The following is an 18,489-nucleotide window of genomic DNA, read 5'->3' on the forward strand; positions in this document are numbered from 1 at the left end:
TGTCTTAATACTGGATAGCATACTCCTGCTCTGAAGTTAGTTATGAAATATTAGTGTGCATTCTTATTCGCTTCAGAATGAATAGAACCAGTACTTACTTAATGTGCATACTTACAGAAAAGTACACATGTTTGAAATGCGTTTGAAACGAAATGCCTGTCCAGACTACGGCATCTATGCAACACACTGCGCTTTCTAGTCACGTCAGGGGACTGGCTAAAGGCTGTTGTTTGACATTGAGAAACCTGTCGAAAATGTCTGGACTTATTTCATGTAAGATAGCCAGGCTATTAGCTCACTGTGACCTTTAGTACAATTTCTCTCTGCCAGATTCACACCCCGAGTGAGTCTCGGGGCTCAGAAGATTTAAATTTTACTCTCAGCACTTTATAAAGCATGACCTGAAAGCTCGAGAGAGGCAAATCCATGCATACTGTCACAGAAAATAATGCGGATATGATACATGTGCTCTACATTAATGCATGCTTACTTACTCGCACACATACATTTGCGGGGTTTTATTTTCTGTAATTAAAAATTAATTCACCAGACATCTTCAGAATCAATAAAGAATTAATGAAAGGAAAGAGTGAGTCATTAAAAGCGATAAAAAAGTCCCGTTATGAAGACTGCATCACAGGCTGAGAGACTGAAAGAGAGAGAGAGACAGAGAGCAGGGCAGACAGGCAGAAGATGGTGTCACTTGCGGTGTCACAGTCATAAAAATGAAAGAAAGAAAAAAAAACAAATAAAACCCAGTGAAATCTCCATTGTCAAGGTGCCTGATTATACTGGGCAGATCTTTAAAATTCTGAGAAGGAATCCTGACAAAAAATTTCCTATATGACAGAACAATGCATTTAACAGTCCTGAGGATATTGGCCAAAAAAATATCTGAAGCGTCAATGTCATTTACAAAACATATAATTAAATGCCCGAATACCATGATGCTATGCAACAAACGATTCATCAACTGATCTTTTTAAAAATTTAAATACATGAAAAAATAGTGAATTTGTATTCTTTTATATTTAATTCTAATGCACTTTGGTGTGCAGTAGATAGTATTACTTTATTCATACGGGATTTTTTTTCCAGCACATAGCACAACCTCAAATGACTTTCAGATATGAGGTTTGTCTCTGTACTATAAACCTGCCATACTTAACAATACAGTTTGTGTCAGCCTGTGTGGGTTAATGGAAAATGGGATATTATGTCTGTAATATTGTAGGATAAATGATTATTGATTAAATAAAGGTTGAATTAATCATTAGCCTTCATCTATTTTACCAACTAGTGCTGACCTTTCTGCTTCTCATTGAGGGGTTCAAATCAGATTTTTTTTTTCATCTGATCAGCTCGCACATCTTTTAGGGAAGCGTTCCGAGGGTAAGGACAGGGTAATATTGTCTCTGGGTTTATAGGGGTTTGGGTCCTTTGCTTGTCTAAAGGTCTGAAACCATTTCCATATATATCAGCTTTAGCATGGAGAGGGCCTTGCATTCAACTCTGTGTAGTTATGAATAGCCACATGAAAGGCCACAATGTAAATGCTTGTGATGAGTGCATGTGTGTGTACGTGCATTTGTGTGTGTGTGTGTGTTTGTGCTTGTGTGTATATGCATGTGTTTGTACATGTGTGTGTGTGTGTGTGTGTGTGTGTTTGCGCGTGCATGCATGTGCGTGTTTGTCCGTGTATGTATGTATGTATGTGTGTGTGTGCGTGCGTGTGTGTGTGTGTGTCTGTGTCTATGTGCGCGTGTATGTGGTCATGCATGTTTGTGTGTATACATACGTGTGCGTGTGTTTGGGTGTATGTGCATGCGTGTGTGTGCATGCATGCATGTGTGTGTTTGTGTGTGTGCCTATGTGTGCATGTGCATGTGTGTTTGTGCTTGTGTGTGTTTATGTGTGTTTGTATGTGCGTGTCCATGCGTGTGTGTGTGTGTGTGTGTGCGCATGTGCTTGTGTCTGTGTTTGTGTGTGTGTGTGTGTGTGTGTGTGTGTGTGTGTGTGTTTGTGTGCAGTAATATGACCCAGGAGATGTGAAGATTCTGAGACCTGGCTGACTCTGTAGCTGGAACAAATGGTTTCATTTCCTCACTCTTACTGGAGCCACTGCCAACTCCTTGGAGGATGCGTCCCACTTTCAGTGCCACTGAAGGTCCTGGTGTGCAGGGCTAGCACTGCAGCAGTCTTTTACTGTAAGGAAAGAACTGACCAGCTAGCCCCTGCACTTTCTGCTCCAATCACACCTTGACGTCCATTTTGGATTTTATGATGGTATTGCATCCCTTTTTTCTGTTAGCTCTTTTTTTGAAAGACAGAAATTAATCTTATGAATCTCTGCATTTACTGAATTATGCTTGATTTCCTTCTTAATGCACATTTAATAAATTCCAGATCAAGCTCCACATCTGTGTGTAATTAGAAGAAATCTGTTGTTTTAGTTTGTTGTTTTTATTCAGAAACCCAAGCTGAAACTGCGGTGTTTATTGAAAGTACGCTGTGCTTAGAACTACTGTGCTGAACACAGCCTTGAACAATTGAGTAGATGAATGATTTTTGCTTCCTTTTTTCCTTTTCATTCATGCGACATTCTACAATAGTTGCCTGAGGGCATGCCCCCACAGCCCCCCCCACCCCCCCATTTGTCTGAGACCGAAACGTTATTGTTGCAATGGCTTACATGTAACTGGCCTGACTTTATGCTTTAATTTCATTGATTATTTTCTCACCAGGGCTATTCTTACCTGCAGTCCCCTTACACTAAACCATGTAAGTGGCCATTAACCTGTTTGTGGTGAGAAGCAAACGGCATTGTCACACAGCTGTGTCCAAAATGATGCCTGGATCAGCCATGGCAGCAGAGAGCCGGTTTCCCAAAACAGAAATTATGGACAGCCAGAATATACTCTCAGAAGGCCCTGCATGTTCCATCAGAACCCTGTGAGCTCACATTCAGTGCTGGTTACCTCCACAGACTCAGGTCCGAAAGGACAGGCGACCGATTGGAACTTGGATTTTTGTTTAAAATTTTTTCGGGGGTGTGTGCACAACCACCAGCTTTTATTTGTGGGTGATACTGCAAGCCGCTAGCCACCAGTGTGGTGACATCATCCACATTCAGGAAAAGAATGTAAAACAAAGCACCGCATCGAAAATCCGGTGTAATGCACTGCGCTGTCATCATTCCTAATCATTAGCACATGCGTATTCTCTATTCCCATTGTGACATGAAGTGCAGCACACATCGGGTTGTAGAACCCGCTGTGGATCGAGGTTGACATTTATCTTATTGTATTTCATGGATTATGATCCAAGTGGTCACCACATTTGAGAGCACCCTTAAGATGGTGTATTATACATACCTTTCCTTGTTAGGAAGGATGGGTTTGCCCAACATATTCATAATATAGACCTTTCAGGTTAGGTCTGAAGACACTATGCTACATATATAGCTTTGACCATGCATGTTGTAGTAGCCTGCCCAGGGAAGACATATCTTTATTCATAAATGCAAAAGACTTTTATTCACTATTGGGCGATCACATTTTGCTACACAGGATTATAAAAATGTAAACTTCTAAATGTTCCTTTATTTTATGTTTTTTTTATTGGAAAACAAATCACAAATACGGAAACAAAGCAGTGCACAGTAGAGTAAAGCTGTTACATTTATCGCTCAAACTTTCAGAACGTTGCGTAAAAAAGCGGCAGGAAGGCCGCTCAGCCCACACTTGTCAGCCGGAGGACAGCTTCGGCATCATAAAAACACATCCCCAAACACTTATTTTATGATGATGAAAACCATATGCATGTCAGTTGTACAGTTCAAATAAGCATTTGCACGACTAGCAGGCAAATTCGGCACACACGGCTGGCTAAAAAAATAATTAGTGTAAGCGCTGAGGCTAGGTTTCATGGCAAAGCTTGCATACTAAAACACTACCCGTTGCTACTGTTGTTTAACCCTCTTCATCCCATCTCTGTGCTGAGAACCAGCTGGTGCAGCCTTTTTTTAAAATAAAGAGGTGCTTTATGCTTTTGCATATATTATAACATAGAAAGGCAAATACTGTAAATATAATTTAAGCACTCCAACCCCTGCTAATAACTCCCTTTCAGCCTGCCAGAAAGACCTGTTTTCTCTTGTCTTTTTCCTTTCCCGCTGTCCTTTATTTGAATATTTCATACAGTTTTCCACACTTGTGTTTAGTGTGAAGTGTCATTTAGATTTGGAGTCTGTTTTATACTGGAACGCCGTACACTTTAACAATGCGGAGGGCCAGTTAGAGCAGGGCAACTTACTCCTAAGCTGAAAAGGCAGAGACAACAAGGACTGATACCTAATGTACTTCCTGTGTACTTTCCGCAGGACTGTCATGTCTTTCCCCCAAAATAACTAACAGATGGGTGAGCTGTACAGGTCTGGTGACATTGTTATGGGACGGGAGGTGAGTGAGACTTCCACTTAGCGAGGAGTGATGTGTTCCTTCAGTCAGGGGAACCCAGGGGACCGAGCGCGTGGACGCTCGCAAGCCGATCGCGGGTTTGACGCCTGCCCCGTGCCCGCGTGCGCGAGTGGCTCCGCGTCTCCTTGGCATGCATCAGAGGGCTGGGTGTGACCTTCCCCGACCTGCAGCTTTCAGAACCAGGCAACCCAAAAGCGGGGAAGAAAGAGAAGGTGATTCTTGAGGTACAGGAAGTGCCCTGTGTGATGGAATCAGCCCATTGTCTCTTGTCACATGGGCTCCACAGGGAGACCTGAGAGGAAGCGCACGCCTGGCACACACACTGACACATTTTCAGTTGACAGAATTAGTGGTTTTAGCGTAAGTAAGGGGGCTGGACTGTGTACAGAAAATTAATGTGAATTCTAAATGTTTTAACTGCCAATTTTGACTCATAGAAAAAAACACACACATTGTGTTAAACATTTGATCTATATTTATTTACAAGAACATACTGTGTTGATCTGCAGTATGGAGCTGCTTCATAATTTACCAAAGAATTACGGACAGGAAATATGTAAAAAAATTATGTCAGGAAGGACAAAGTTAAATACCATAGCCTTTTGACAGAATATTTTATTACAAAATTAAAAATTGAGACAGAGAACAAAGGATACTAGACTAATGATTACAGAGTCCACTTGTTTTGTTAACATACCACGGTTCATGACAACTCCATGATCAAAATTGTAATCAAAATTGCACATAGCATCAGGTGGCTTTCTAACTGGATCACCGCCTTTATATATAATACATACAATCATTACATAGAATAATTATGCAATATGTGTTGAACTTGTCGATCATTCCTGGGACCTTGGAATATGACTTTATAGCCACCTAGCTGTATGCTTGTGCTTGCCTCTTTTGGGTGACCTTATCATTTTGATACTTTGGATATATTTTCTGTCTAAAATTAAATTTAAAAATTGCTCACTGAAAAAGAAAGATGGATCAAGTTTACCTGCTGAGATGCAGCCATGGAAAGAAAATGTACTGAACAGGAAATAAAAACATGAAACTTATTCTCTGAGAAAAGGAAAAAAAAACATAAAATCAGACATTTTAATGCAGGGAAAGAAGCCTGATAATTATGAGAGCTAGAAGTATTTTACAACTATTTAAATTTAGTGAGAAGTATGGATACATAATGCGGACACTGGAAGGAGGATCGGGGAGGGAGATCAGCGGTTGAGAGCAAAGGGACACTTTGGGAATCAGTGAGGAGAACACAGAGGAAAAGGGGGACACTTTGGGAATCAGTGAGGAGAACACAGAGGAAAAGGGGGACACTTTAGAGGTAAGAGGAAGGTGGTGTGCGGGGGGGGGCAGTGCATGTTCCTCTGCATGGTTCCGTGAGCATGGACGGCCCCTCTTCAGCCCCATCGCTCCTCTCCATGTGAGGTCTTTGTTCCGCACCCCAGCCCGCTTACTGACCCTCAGCACGCACGTTTGACCTCTGACCTTTCCACTTCCCAATTTAAAACTAAGGCTTTCTCATGAACAAACGCGCACTCCAATAAGATAACGATGATCTCTCGGTGAAAGTATGGATTTACTGGCCAGTGAAAAGCTGCTGTGGTCATTTGTGAATTGCTAAATTGAGTTTTGCTCCTAAATCTCTAAACCACACAAAGACAAGAACTAGCTCATGATTTGACTTTGAACTTCAAACTAATCCTGAGAATTATATCTTTAAGGAGGAGTACTTCAGATAAGTAATAAAAGTCACTGGTGGTCATTTAGATGCAACAAATCATGCAACATCGACTCAAGTCATTAATCAATGTTCGGTAATGATCAATCACCCCAAACAATTGGGGCACAAATAAATTGAAGTGAAGAAAAGAAAATATCCCAAAGCATAGAGTATTCCATGAAGCAAGAAGAATTGTATCAGCATAAATTTGGACTGCTGTCACTGCATTTTCACTGTTTTATATGACTCTCCCAATTTTAAATCGGGAATCGAATATGTTTCTGAAGACAGTAGCAAATGTATGAGCTGATACGTAATGTTGGTAATGCGGACAGACAGAGAACATACAGACTTTAGTGAAACACTGTCACCTCTGATAAGATCTCTCCCTCTGTACACAGTGGTCACTGAGATGTAAAGGAGACGGTGGGGCCTTCAGGCATGCTTTTATGCATTCAAACAGGATTGTGTATTTAAGTCTACCAAGGGTCAACATAATACCATGTGATGTGTCTGTTCAGTGGACAGAGTTCAGCTAACGCTAACGCTAACGTGCCGTAATAGTGCATAGGATGTGCATCGGCAAAAATTATTTTTATGTTTTTTTTAAGAGAAGCCCTCGTGATGTCAAAGACACTGTAGATGTCAAAACTGGAGCTATGCCTCCCTCCCTCCATTAGCTCTATCTATCTTTACTGTTCATTTAATGGACTGGATCTCCGCCCCGAACTGTGAGGGAGAGAGCGGGAGAGACGTCACCGTAGGATAAACACAGCCAGAATGGAGTGGCTCTCGCATGCTTGACGTGACAAGAGACCGTCTCGTGATTTGTATCTGTAACCTTCAGTTTGAGCGTGGATCTGGAATCTCTTATCCTAAAGGCAGCTTTTCAGAAATACACAGGATGCCTTTTTTTTCTTTTCTTTTCTTTTCTCCCTCGCTCTCCCTTTCCCCTTACTTGAGACATCTCAGTGTTGACTCTGACATCGGGTTCAAGTCTAAATGACTTCAGGTTGTGCGTTAAATGAGTTGGGAGGGAAAACTCAAAGAGGCCGCATTAAGCGTAATTAAAAAGGCAGGGTTATGCTAATTAAAAAAAGTGATTAATGCCTAGGGAGTATGGGCAACACATTTAGTTTTGGATCACAGTTCCATGAGAAAACATGAACAAACCCACAAAGGAAAGGATGAAGAAAAACATTTTTATCAGTTTCAGTTGTGTGGCATGATTTCATCACATACATAAAGTCAAATAGAGCTTTGCACTCAATATTAGCTAGCCACTTGCAAAACACATTCTTGGAAGCAACTTCAACAATAAATTCAATGAAGCAGATGGGTTGGTTATTACAGTCCTGATTCCCGATTTGTCTGTTCGGTAAATATGTGAATAGAGTAAAAATAATTAATAATACAAACACAGTATCTCAAGTGCTAATGTGTACCTGTTTTTTTTTTTTTTTCTTTTGTCGACTATGTATTTGTTTGATGTGATGTGGCGATTCGGTTGGGAGTGAAAGTTTACATGGGCTCGTCACAACAGGAAGCAGCCAAAGGGCGTACACTTGCAAAAAGTGCCATTAAGGCTGAAGTGCTATTTGGGGGGGGGGGGGGGGGGGGAACACAAAAAATAAAAAAACCTTGTTTGTCTGGAATCTTATTATTTTGAGAACAGCTGACATTTTTGTTCAGTAAGAAAAAAAAACTATGCTGCCAAATCATGAGCTATTATAATTACAAGCTTGCGCTTGGCAGTCTGTCTTAGAATCATTAAAATTATTGCTATGACGCTGTTAAGACAGTGGATTGGGGGAAATGTGTCATTACCTGTAATGTGTATGCTACATTTCTCAAGTCGTTTGGTGAGATGCTTCTTTGTATTGTGGACTATAAACGAGCCTTCTTAATGGGTCTGTCGTTGCCCACCTACAAATCTGAAGCACTTCAGTGCTGTTTACAATATCTTCCTCTTTATTTTCCATGGAGACAGAGGAAGTGTTATTGCCAGGTAATGTACCTTCCCATTTTCCTTCCCTTCCCTACTTCCGTCTATCACCCCAATCAGATTACTCATTTTTTTGCCAATGCTGGAGTTTTGTTAAACCCGTACAAGTAGTTCTTACAGCAGACCCTTATTCTATGACCTTACACCAACAAATGCAATACATTCATTCTTGAATGACTTTAATTTAGGACTGCATTTTTGAGAGTGAGAGAGAGTTTAATCGCACAGATTAAAAGGTACCACTTCTATAAACAGCAAAACATAAACAATTTTAGATTTTTGACTAATATATACTGTTGTGTGTGTGTGTGTGTGTGTGTGCGTGTGTGTACATGCGGGTGAGTGGACACTGGACAAAATACAGAAACTTAAAAATATATTTTCAAACACCAAACAGCCATGTGCTGCTGACTTCAACTGTTAAAGCCTCTACACAGCAACTTAGTGGCCCCAAGAAGCCAGAAATGGCCATTCTCAGAGTCTAATTACCATTCTGCTGCAGAAGGGATGCACCAGGGAAGGTATGACTGACATGTCCTTTCCTGGACCCACCCTGAGTCTGCAAGAGAAGAGCAAAAAAAAGGATACCCCTGCAGGTAATGAATCAGCCTTTTTGGGTTCCAATCTTTACAACTGAAGGAATAAAAAAAAAACATGATTGGGTGAAACTTTCTCCTTTCACACTCTGAAAACAATGCAATGGTGATGTTGTCAAGGCACAGTGGTGCTCAGGATTGGATAGTTCATTTAACTGGAACAGAGAGGTACATCTATTAATATAATATTAAACACCAGCCAAACCCTATACTTGTTTGTATCTGAGCATATATGAACCCCTTATATATACCCCTTAGCATTTATAGCTTCTGTGCCTTTTCCCTTCCTGGATATCTTTCGTTTACAGAGTTAACTTCCTATGGAAGTGCTAACACCCATAAATCCCACCCCCCTGCTCTGCGATTGGTTCGGCAATCAAATATTGTTTGGCAACACCTGACCAAAATTCTATGCTGAATGGAGACTCCCACAAAGTCTATTAATTCCACGACTGATCAGGTGGATTTTCCTGCTGCCTACAGTTGGCCCTGTATGTACTGGTCTTTAAAGGAAAACTTAAAGGGGAACCTGTAATTTTGACTATAATGTATTAACCCCATGAGCTAATTCACTCATTTGTTGTATTTCTTGACCAGATTTTGGATTTTTTTAAAAACATTCAGTCACATGTCATACAAAATGGATGTTGTGGAGTCATTTAGTCACAAGTAGCTTTTTATTTGATGCTGTTTCAGCTTCAATCGGGAACTTGTGTTCGTGCAATAAACATGCAAACTGTACTAAAATTGTATAAATGACAGATTGCACAAATAAAAAGGCATGATTTAATGTGACATGAACATAATATTACTTTTTTACACAATAAATATCTTGTAACAAACATAGTCAGAGAATTCAGTCACATAATAGTATGAGTTTTTTAAAATTATTTTTATTAAAATATATTAGAACAGCCATTACTGTTCCTATTATGCAGTGAGCTTTCTTTTTGGCTAGCTCTATTGCTACAATGTTCGCCTGAAGACAATAGACGCAGCAGCGATATTAGAAAATGCGCAGTGGTACTGTCTTTATTTAACAATTCCCAGCTTTTTCCCTTCATTCCTGAACAGTGAATCTCATAGGTGTGCAGTTACCCAGTGGTCCATTTTTTTAGGGTGGGGAGGTTTCACTGTGTTCTGGTTGTTTGTCTGTTTTCCATCGAGGTAAACATTTGTCCCAATTCTGATCTTTGGAGCCGGGACATGAATCACCAGGAAAGGCGGAAACCGCAGTGACAGCTGTTGCTCATTAGTGGCAGTATTAGTGATATAAGAGGCTGCTGGGGAAGTTCCGTCTTCCAGAGACCAATCCTGTTTACCATACAGCACCACGAATCAGGGAGGTGGGGGGATTGAAGGGGGGAGCTTGTTGAACCAACCACCCCATTTAGGAAGGGCTAACCCCCCCCCCCCCCCCCAGTGTCACACATTTGCCCATTGTAAGACACTTAAGCTACATAAATGCTGTACAATGTTGCATTTGATTTTCAAGAAAAACAGGACACACTTTGTTTCAATCTGTTCCTGAAAAAAAACACTCCTTTAATATTGCCATATGCTTTGAGTAGTCAGTTGTATATATCTGATGTTCTAAAATCAACGTATGATATGTGCTGAAACATTGCGTTGCATTTGTTTTTTTGTCTTAGATGTTTGCTCCATACACCTGCTGTTAGAGCAAATACTGGTCTGAAGCCAGCACACCTAATCAAAAGGGTTAATATATTCTTTTTTTTCAGAGCCCGCAATAACATAAATCAAATGGAGCAAAAGACTATCTTTCGTTTTGACTAGTCCAACCCTCTTTGACCTCTGCCAATTTTTGCCTCATTTTTGTTTAACTTTGTAGATCAGACTTTAATTTTGAAGCAGGTCTCACAGACAGTGATGTATAGGGTACATCAAGGAGAGCTTAAATTACCCACTCCCCAGTGACTTCAGGCTGGGGAGCTCTGTGACCTAGTAACAGACAGAGAAAGCAGGGTGGTCAGCACTTGCCCCCTCAACCCTGCAAGGCAGCAGCACAGCAAGGAGGATACACAAATACAGCCTGCACTTGGCTGCTTAATGCTGTGTCCTGTGCTCTTGACATTAGGAAACGCACTAGCATCCTTAAGTGTTCGCACAAACTTCTGAGATTTAAGTTTTGATTTTAATTTAGGTGTTGTTTAATTTTTATTACATTTTTTGTCATTCAAAGTCACCCTTAACTCTGTGTAAATAATATTGATGAAATGTGTTACTACGTAGTTAAATGCAAATCATTTCTTTTTTTTTTCTTTTTTTTTGAAGTTCAGGGACATTCATTCTGAAAACACTGTTCTTTTAAGAACGTTATAAGAGATTTCACTAGCATAGAGGTCTCTTTTGTAAAGAATATATATAGTGTCTCTGTTAAGTTCTGCCACAACTTAAAACAAAAACTGATTCTCCTTGGAGTGTTCATATCTTGCATGTAGGCTACCGTTCACCGCTACTCAGTCTCTCTTTTTATAGTCTGTTAAGAACAAGTATCCCGTGAAGATGCGTGAATCGGGCAAACGCTCAGCATGCCTCAGCTATTACAATGTGAAATCCCCTCCGATCGGAGCTTGAAAAATATCCAACGAATATTTACCACACTGGGTCTCTCTTTTATTCCCTCGTTTTACCGAGAAGCTGAAAAAAATAAAATAAATAACCGCGAGCACAAGTCCCACTCGAAACCGCAAAATAGGTTTGGCACCTCTGTCTCTTAGGAGTCTGGGTCCCGCAGTACTGTGATCATATGACCTATACGACCCTGCCGCGACGCGGCTGACCTCGTCGTCAACAGGGGAGTCTATAGCATATATTCCCCTGGGAGAGATGTCCACAGTAGCGGCAATTATTAACCTTTATGCGTGTAAGATGTTACCTAAATGGTGGGTAATAAAAGCTTTATATAAGCATCTTGCAATGTTGTGCGAAAGTAAGTGTTGTCTTGTCCAGTCTAGGCCTATGTCTTTACGAAGTCTCTCCAATGCCTATAGTTCTTCTGCTGCTAATTACTGGCTTGCTATCCGTGCGACTAGCCAGATCATATCGATTGCATTGAACCATTCTGTGCTACACGAAAACTCCGTTCATGTTGGTGTGATAAACCGCTTAATACAATAATGCTGGATGTGCATTCACCTGGATAGGTTGTAATTGTGACATTATTTTTCTGTTTATTACACGTAGGGTAAACCAGCACTTCTCATTGAGGAACAAAATAGGATTTCTATGGACAAATTGACCAGCTGGAGTAATATACCCAGAATGTACCAAGAGGTTTGAGGTGCCACCGATAAACATTTAAGTAAAACATATAATGAAGTAGCCTAGCAGACGGGGTTCATTTGAAATGTAGATACCTTATTATTAATAAACAGACAGCCCCCATATTTAAATATATGCGTATTCATATTCTAATTAATGTGATGCAGGCGGTATAACCTATGATTTGTAAAAATGAGAGAAAATGTTGCAGTAAACATTTTATTTCATATACTTTCCATGCTTCGCGTAAAAAAATCGCGTACGGAACAAAAAACTTGAGCCATTGGTCCGTTAATAAAAATATAGCCTAATAAACTAGGCTACCTGACAAAAAAAAAAGAAGAAAAAAAGTTCGTCTTAACCACGACAAATTTCAAGCGTGCTCCAATCAAGTTACAGGGTTTTACCCCAATTATAGGCTACCCAATTTAAGAATTTAAGTTTTGCCATGGATAACATGCCATAACATAATTTGAAATTAGTGAAAAAGAAACGGGTTTAAGGAAGGCGAAAAGTCTAAAATGTTTTTATTTCTATTAAATTACTCAATCATAGCTCAAAAGAGACTTGGAAATTAAGGCCAGATCTCTTTTGAGCTATGATTGAGTGACCCCATTATTTCAGTCTAGCGAATATCATTCTGAATATTTGGCTTGTGTTAGCATATCGATATAACAAGCTACTGTGTGTAGTAAAGCCCAAATCTGTGCTGAAGTATGAAGTAGGTAGTTGTGCCTAGAATCTACAGTAAATCTATTTTGTAATGTAAAAAAGTTAAAAACACAGATTCGTTTTGATTACCTTATTTGAGTGAATAAAATAAGATAAAATTTAGCACCTTATAAACTGGGTCATTTTCTCGTTTACCATACCCGACTTGCACTTGCCCCATTTCCCGTGTTTGGTTTTGTTTTAGCCTCCCAAAGCACATAGGAAATGATGCAAAATTAACCAAGATAGCGTTTAAACTGCTGGAAGGGGATCGTAGTGGGAAGTTGCTATACACATAGTCTTTCGGTCCGGATGAACACACCCAAATAAAATGCATTAAACTGAAATGCTTTGTGTATTTTCAAGGCAAGCTAATGCATGTTTTGTATTTATTTCCTAGTTTTTCGTTTTATAACGGGATGCCTAATTCCACGCACATTTATCCTTTCATAAAACAAAAAAGTCACCTAAAAACAGTTTCCATCCAGACAACAGAGTAAATACGTCCTGTGGAAATTGGAACATTATATTATTTAGACTATTTGTTTACTTTGTAGCCGATAGGTAAAGCAATGAGATGAGAGTGAAAAGTGCGGCTCGCAGCAAGGTGTATGGAGAACGCTGGAGGCTGACACCTCATCCTCAGAGACTGCTGTGATTTGGAGATGCATTCTAGCCAAGTACAACTACGAACAAATTGTCACATTTCACTAAAATACTGTGAAGAGGCAGGCACTGCATGAAATTGCTAGTTTGCTGTCGGAATTCATGGATAGAAAAGCGACGTTGCAAGAAAAAAAAATGCATCAGGCCTATTCTTAACTAAATATACTTTACATATACTAGACATTTTAATTCAAATGTCAATACAACATCCCCACATACGCATCGATGTTATGGTAATAAAGGTATTACGGTAAGATAAAGTTATAACCAAATAAATGTAAATCACGTACCTTGGCGGAGGAGAACACGTGTGCAGTATAAAGCTAAATAAGTTTGCATTCTGATAATTATCATCTATTAATTTTTCACCATTTACGGAAATACGATTAAATTCGGTCCTAAAACTAGGCTAGGCCTACGCCACAGCACTTTGTGGAAGACTGATATAATCTATGTTACAGTAAAAGTGATTCGGATTGGTGGGCTAAAACGGCAACATTTGTTATATGTTTTTTTTTTTCTTTTCTTTTTCTTTTGGCAAAGGAGTAATTTAACAATGTCATTCACATGTTTTTACTACATAGGGAGCCTGGCCCCGTTACCGACGAAAACAAAGAAATAACGACTAAAAAGACATAATGCTGTCATCTTGGATATTGTGTGCACTGGTTAATTGTAATCACCTATTAGCACTTTACTTTCATATGTACATATGATAAATTAATTGTCTGGCATATTTAGAGGTGCAAATCTGGAAATGATCATTTTAGTATTAGGCCACTGGCCTTATGCTTGATTGTATAGTAGCCTAAATAATATTACAATGAGATGACAGTCATTCTCAGGTTTCATAATTTTAAAAAAAAAAATTTTTTAAATTCCGTTACTACAATTGACGGCAACGATCCGTTTGCTATACTGTGTATGTTTTTAAGTTTGAAGAGTTTAGGACCATGTGCAGATCCAGTTAATGAGTCGACAAATAAACTGTAAAAGTATGAAAGGGAATTTTATGGGTAATGTAACCCTTACCACCATCCCACCACCCCTTGGGGCATAGCATTTGGGTTTTGATTTTCTTGTTTTGTTCCCGTGTCCATTTATGCACATTCAAGAAATGGGTTAAAGTGAATTTAATTGGGTGGGGCTGCATGATGCAATCACTCTAATGAGTGTCCAAGTCAGTAAACTCAAAACACTTTTTCGTCGTTACCTTGCTTAACTTTCTTCTGACATCTTGATATAGGTGTGGTCGCTGGTCAGAAACTTTATGAAGTGGAAAGCTGAAGTTCAGGTGAATTTTGAGATATTAAAAACTAGTAAGTTAGAAAAGTGTAAAATAATATACGAATACTAATATAATAATAATATTAACAATATTAATACTTAATTTATTATTATTATTATTATTGTGCATAAATGATTTGTACTATATTAAAAATAATCCAAGGAATTCAGGTGGCCCATGCATACTGCCTTAGTTTTGTAAAAGTGAGAGAGAACCAAGTCATGAAGCTACAGTACATAGGCTAATTTCTTCACGTGTCTTGTGGTATTTCTAAAACTGTATAAAAACAACTTTTAAACACAAAATTGCCCATCATTACATTACATACAGACATCGTACAAGAGTGGAACTGAACTTGCATTGAACGGCATATTCCATGCACTGGGTTTACATTTTGACTACTGGAATATACATAAAATTCAACATAAATTAACCAGTTAAATAAATAGACTCACAAATAGCGTAGGCATAGTATGAGCTAAACAACAAAATTGTTGATAAGTACAACCTCACGTGTGAAAATTTCAATTCATATGAATTAGTCTATACGGAAAGGCTATTAAATTAAATGTAAATTCACATGCACGGTTTGTTTGTATTATTGCTATACTTAAATATGGTGTTTCCACTATTAAACAACTCAAATGGCTTAAGTATTCGCCTCACGTGTCTTAAGAGTGGGCTATTTAAAGTTTTGTGTGTGTGTGTCTGTGTGTGTATGAGAGAGAGAGAGAGGGAGAGGGAGAGTGAGAGAGAGAGAGAGAGAGAGAGAGAGAGAGATAATGCCCCTCCCCAACTCACATACTTTTGTGGATTTAATATAGATCCTATTTTACTTTCTTTCATTGTGATGAAAAACTTATTAAACGATGCTTAGCCTATTGCAATGGTATTTTATGCCAAGTCGATCAAATGCATGACCGTGTAGCCTAATGCACACACACTCTCTTCAACAAACTGAAGACGTACAACACACACAAATGATATTAATCGCACGGTGTAGCTCACATGTTGCAAATAAGAAGTTCGAATCATTTTTTTAAGTATGAAGCACAAGCAATTGTCCGCTGATGAGGTAGGCGCTCATTCCTGTTGTAAAAGGAAAAGAAACGTCGGAGCTGAACATGTAGGCTCCAAGTAGCTACGTCGACGCCGTTCAACTTTGAAATCTTGTCTATTCTCGTTCTCGATTTGACTAATTCTGTTTTATCTCAGGCGTCTTATCCAAGTACTACGAAACAAACGTTTTAATAGCGTGTTTACATTCGTAGCCTATGTTATTAAACCTATGCCTGAAGTTCAGCCGAGCGTAGTTATACCCTCAGGAGACACGCACACGCACGCACACACACACACACACACACAACACAACACACACGCAGAGGGAAAGAGAGAGACAGAGAGAGAGAGTACGCAACTGCAGTGTTGTTAATATGGTAAGAGGGAATCCTCGTTCCACTGTATCGATGTAGAACATAATTTTCGTACAAAATAGTGTGCAATAACCTCCATGCGAACATCCATGCAACGACACTGTATAATCATTTTTAAAACAAATCTTAACCCGATTGTCTAATTACAAAGCTATCAATGCCCAATACAAACGCACTTGTTTATTGTATTAATTAGGCCGATAACTTCAGTTCAGAGACCCGTTTGCACACGAGAATTGTTGTTGCATTGAAAACATTAAGGAATGATCACCATTACCAATAAAATCGGCACAATACTCTTTAGTAGATACGTTTCACTGATCAAGACTGGTTTTCAGTTTCCCACTAATGCTAATACAAATAATCACCAGGCGGATTGTTTTAATCAGGGGTTCAGAATCCCATCCACAAGAAAATAAAACAAAATATCTCATCGTACTTAGCTGCAAATGTGCACAGTATGAAAGAACTGTAGGCTATAAGAACATAGGAACAGTTCAGCGTAACCTAATGGTTGGTAAGTTTTACTGACCTTCAGCCAATATTTAATTTTATTAATCTAATAGCAAATTTTCTGTCTTTAAATAAGTGTTAAAGGGGGCTTGTAGCTAACAAAACGGATACCAGTGATTCTTAAATACTTGGTTGCAGTAGACATTCTAAATGTGTACATATTTATATTGGACTTTAGGCTGCATGTAACAGATTAGTCCTCATAGATAGACACTTTTCTCTCAGTTTCATTTAGTGCAAAGTGTAGTAATTGCAGACTATAATTAGGTTCTAAGTTGGACTGCCTATTAAAATCCATGCGACTTCAAAGTAGGCAGTGCCCAAAAAGGCCTAATATACTACAATATCTGTCTAATCATTTGCTTTTATTTCTGAAATAGTTGCAAATCAATTAAACAAAGCTAAATCTTTAAGCAATAATCGATGCAACAGTCAGTAAGCCAAGTACACTGGCCGAAGGGGTCTCTTGATGAATCCAGTGTTCAACATGAACATAGAGATAGCATGAGAAATCCACTTCAAACAAATCTCGATTTGCGTTTTACGTTTAGTCGTTTCTAAAGCGAACGGCCTATTCGGTTAACTAGGCTAAATATTTGTAATTTTGCATGTAGTCAATGACGCTACATAAACTGTAAAACTTGGTGTAAACGCGAAGTCTGAGGTAAAGATACTACTTTATATGACCGCATGTGAAGGCAATGTAAGAAAAGAAAAAATAATAACGACTGCATGACATGGCTAGGATAGCTATTGCTGTTCTAAATAAAAAATTTCCCTTGAAAAATTTTCCGTATCAGCCCAATTCTCTGCTTGCAACTACTGCTTGGTCGGCGAAGTTAAAGAGGATCATTGCGATTATGCATAGAGGCTCACTGTCTCTGTTATGTCTGAGGTATTGTCGTCGCAATGTGCAGGAGCTGTGACACTGATGGATGCGCCAATGGTTAGACGGACAGATGTTTGGGCGGATCTAACGGCATGCAATGCTGTAGCAGCACACGCAGCGAGATTGGGCTAAAACATCCCGAATCAGTGAAAGTCAGTTCTTTCTCATCCCCACGCGAGCGTGGCACACTGATCGGATATTCTGTTCGTCTCGAAAGGCACCATATCCGTAGTTTGATTCCTCCTGTGGCAGATAGACTATGTGTGTCTTTTGCTAGCGACAGAAGAGACCACCGACATGGCAATGGCACGGAACTGAACACATTTGGCAGCAGAAGCAGAATTTGACAACTCACCATTTTCTTGTTTGCAAGAAATTATTCGCATTTCCCCCTCACAGTAGCATTTCCAGCAAAGAATGGACGATTGCGTTTTTATCCTAACGATAATCTGAAAAATACGGACAACTTATCCACTTTTTCCTTTCAAAAAGTAGGCTATACAGATTTTCCTGTAACTTGATTTTAAAAAGCTAAGAAAAACCAAAACATTATTAAGATTTGTAAGATAGCCTATGTGGAATGATCCCAGTTCTTGAAAGATGGGATATTTGGATAATTTTAATCTTACCGTCAAAAATTGAGAGCGTTCTTTTTCCTTCTGTGTTGAGAAAACCAAGGAAATTGTTTGTTACGGAATTTGTGTCGGACTCTTTTGAGGCGAAGAAGGCATCTTGGTGCTAGGAACTCGCCTCTGATTTGCTGTTGCTGTCTTAAATACCTACTACCAGCCACACAAAGAAGGGGAAAAAAGTGCTATTAGCAGCCAAGAAAGTGTTTGGCAATAGCTGCTGATCCATGTTCATAGAGCAGCTGAAACACAGTAAGA

At 39.2% G+C, this 18,489-nt stretch overlaps 1 long non-coding RNA gene across 3 annotated transcripts; it reads right to left on the minus strand.

Annotated features, from left to right (window-relative positions):
* Positions 1-3,509: 3,509 nt before the first annotated feature.
* On the minus strand, positions 3,510-18,487 carry LOC135241809 (uncharacterized). 3 transcript variants are annotated; one of them, XR_010326117.1, is made up of 4 exons: positions 18,232-18,487; positions 17,958-18,051; positions 8,711-8,780; positions 3,510-4,648 (listed from the first exon to the last, which is right to left on the minus strand). It is a non-coding gene; the product is annotated as an uncharacterized LOC135241809 (long non-coding RNA). The 3 variants fall into 3 exon arrangements; XR_010326119.1 differs by lacking the exon at positions 8,711-8,780 and having other exon boundaries at positions 18,232-18,480; XR_010326118.1 differs by lacking the exon at positions 8,711-8,780 and having other exon boundaries at positions 3,601-4,642; positions 18,232-18,478.
* Positions 18,488-18,489: the final 2 nt, after the last annotated feature.

Source organism: Anguilla rostrata, chromosome 16, assembly GCF_018555375.3.
Source record: "Anguilla rostrata isolate EN2019 chromosome 16, ASM1855537v3, whole genome shotgun sequence".
Lineage (NCBI taxonomy): Eukaryota > Metazoa > Chordata > Actinopteri > Anguilliformes > Anguillidae > Anguilla > Anguilla rostrata.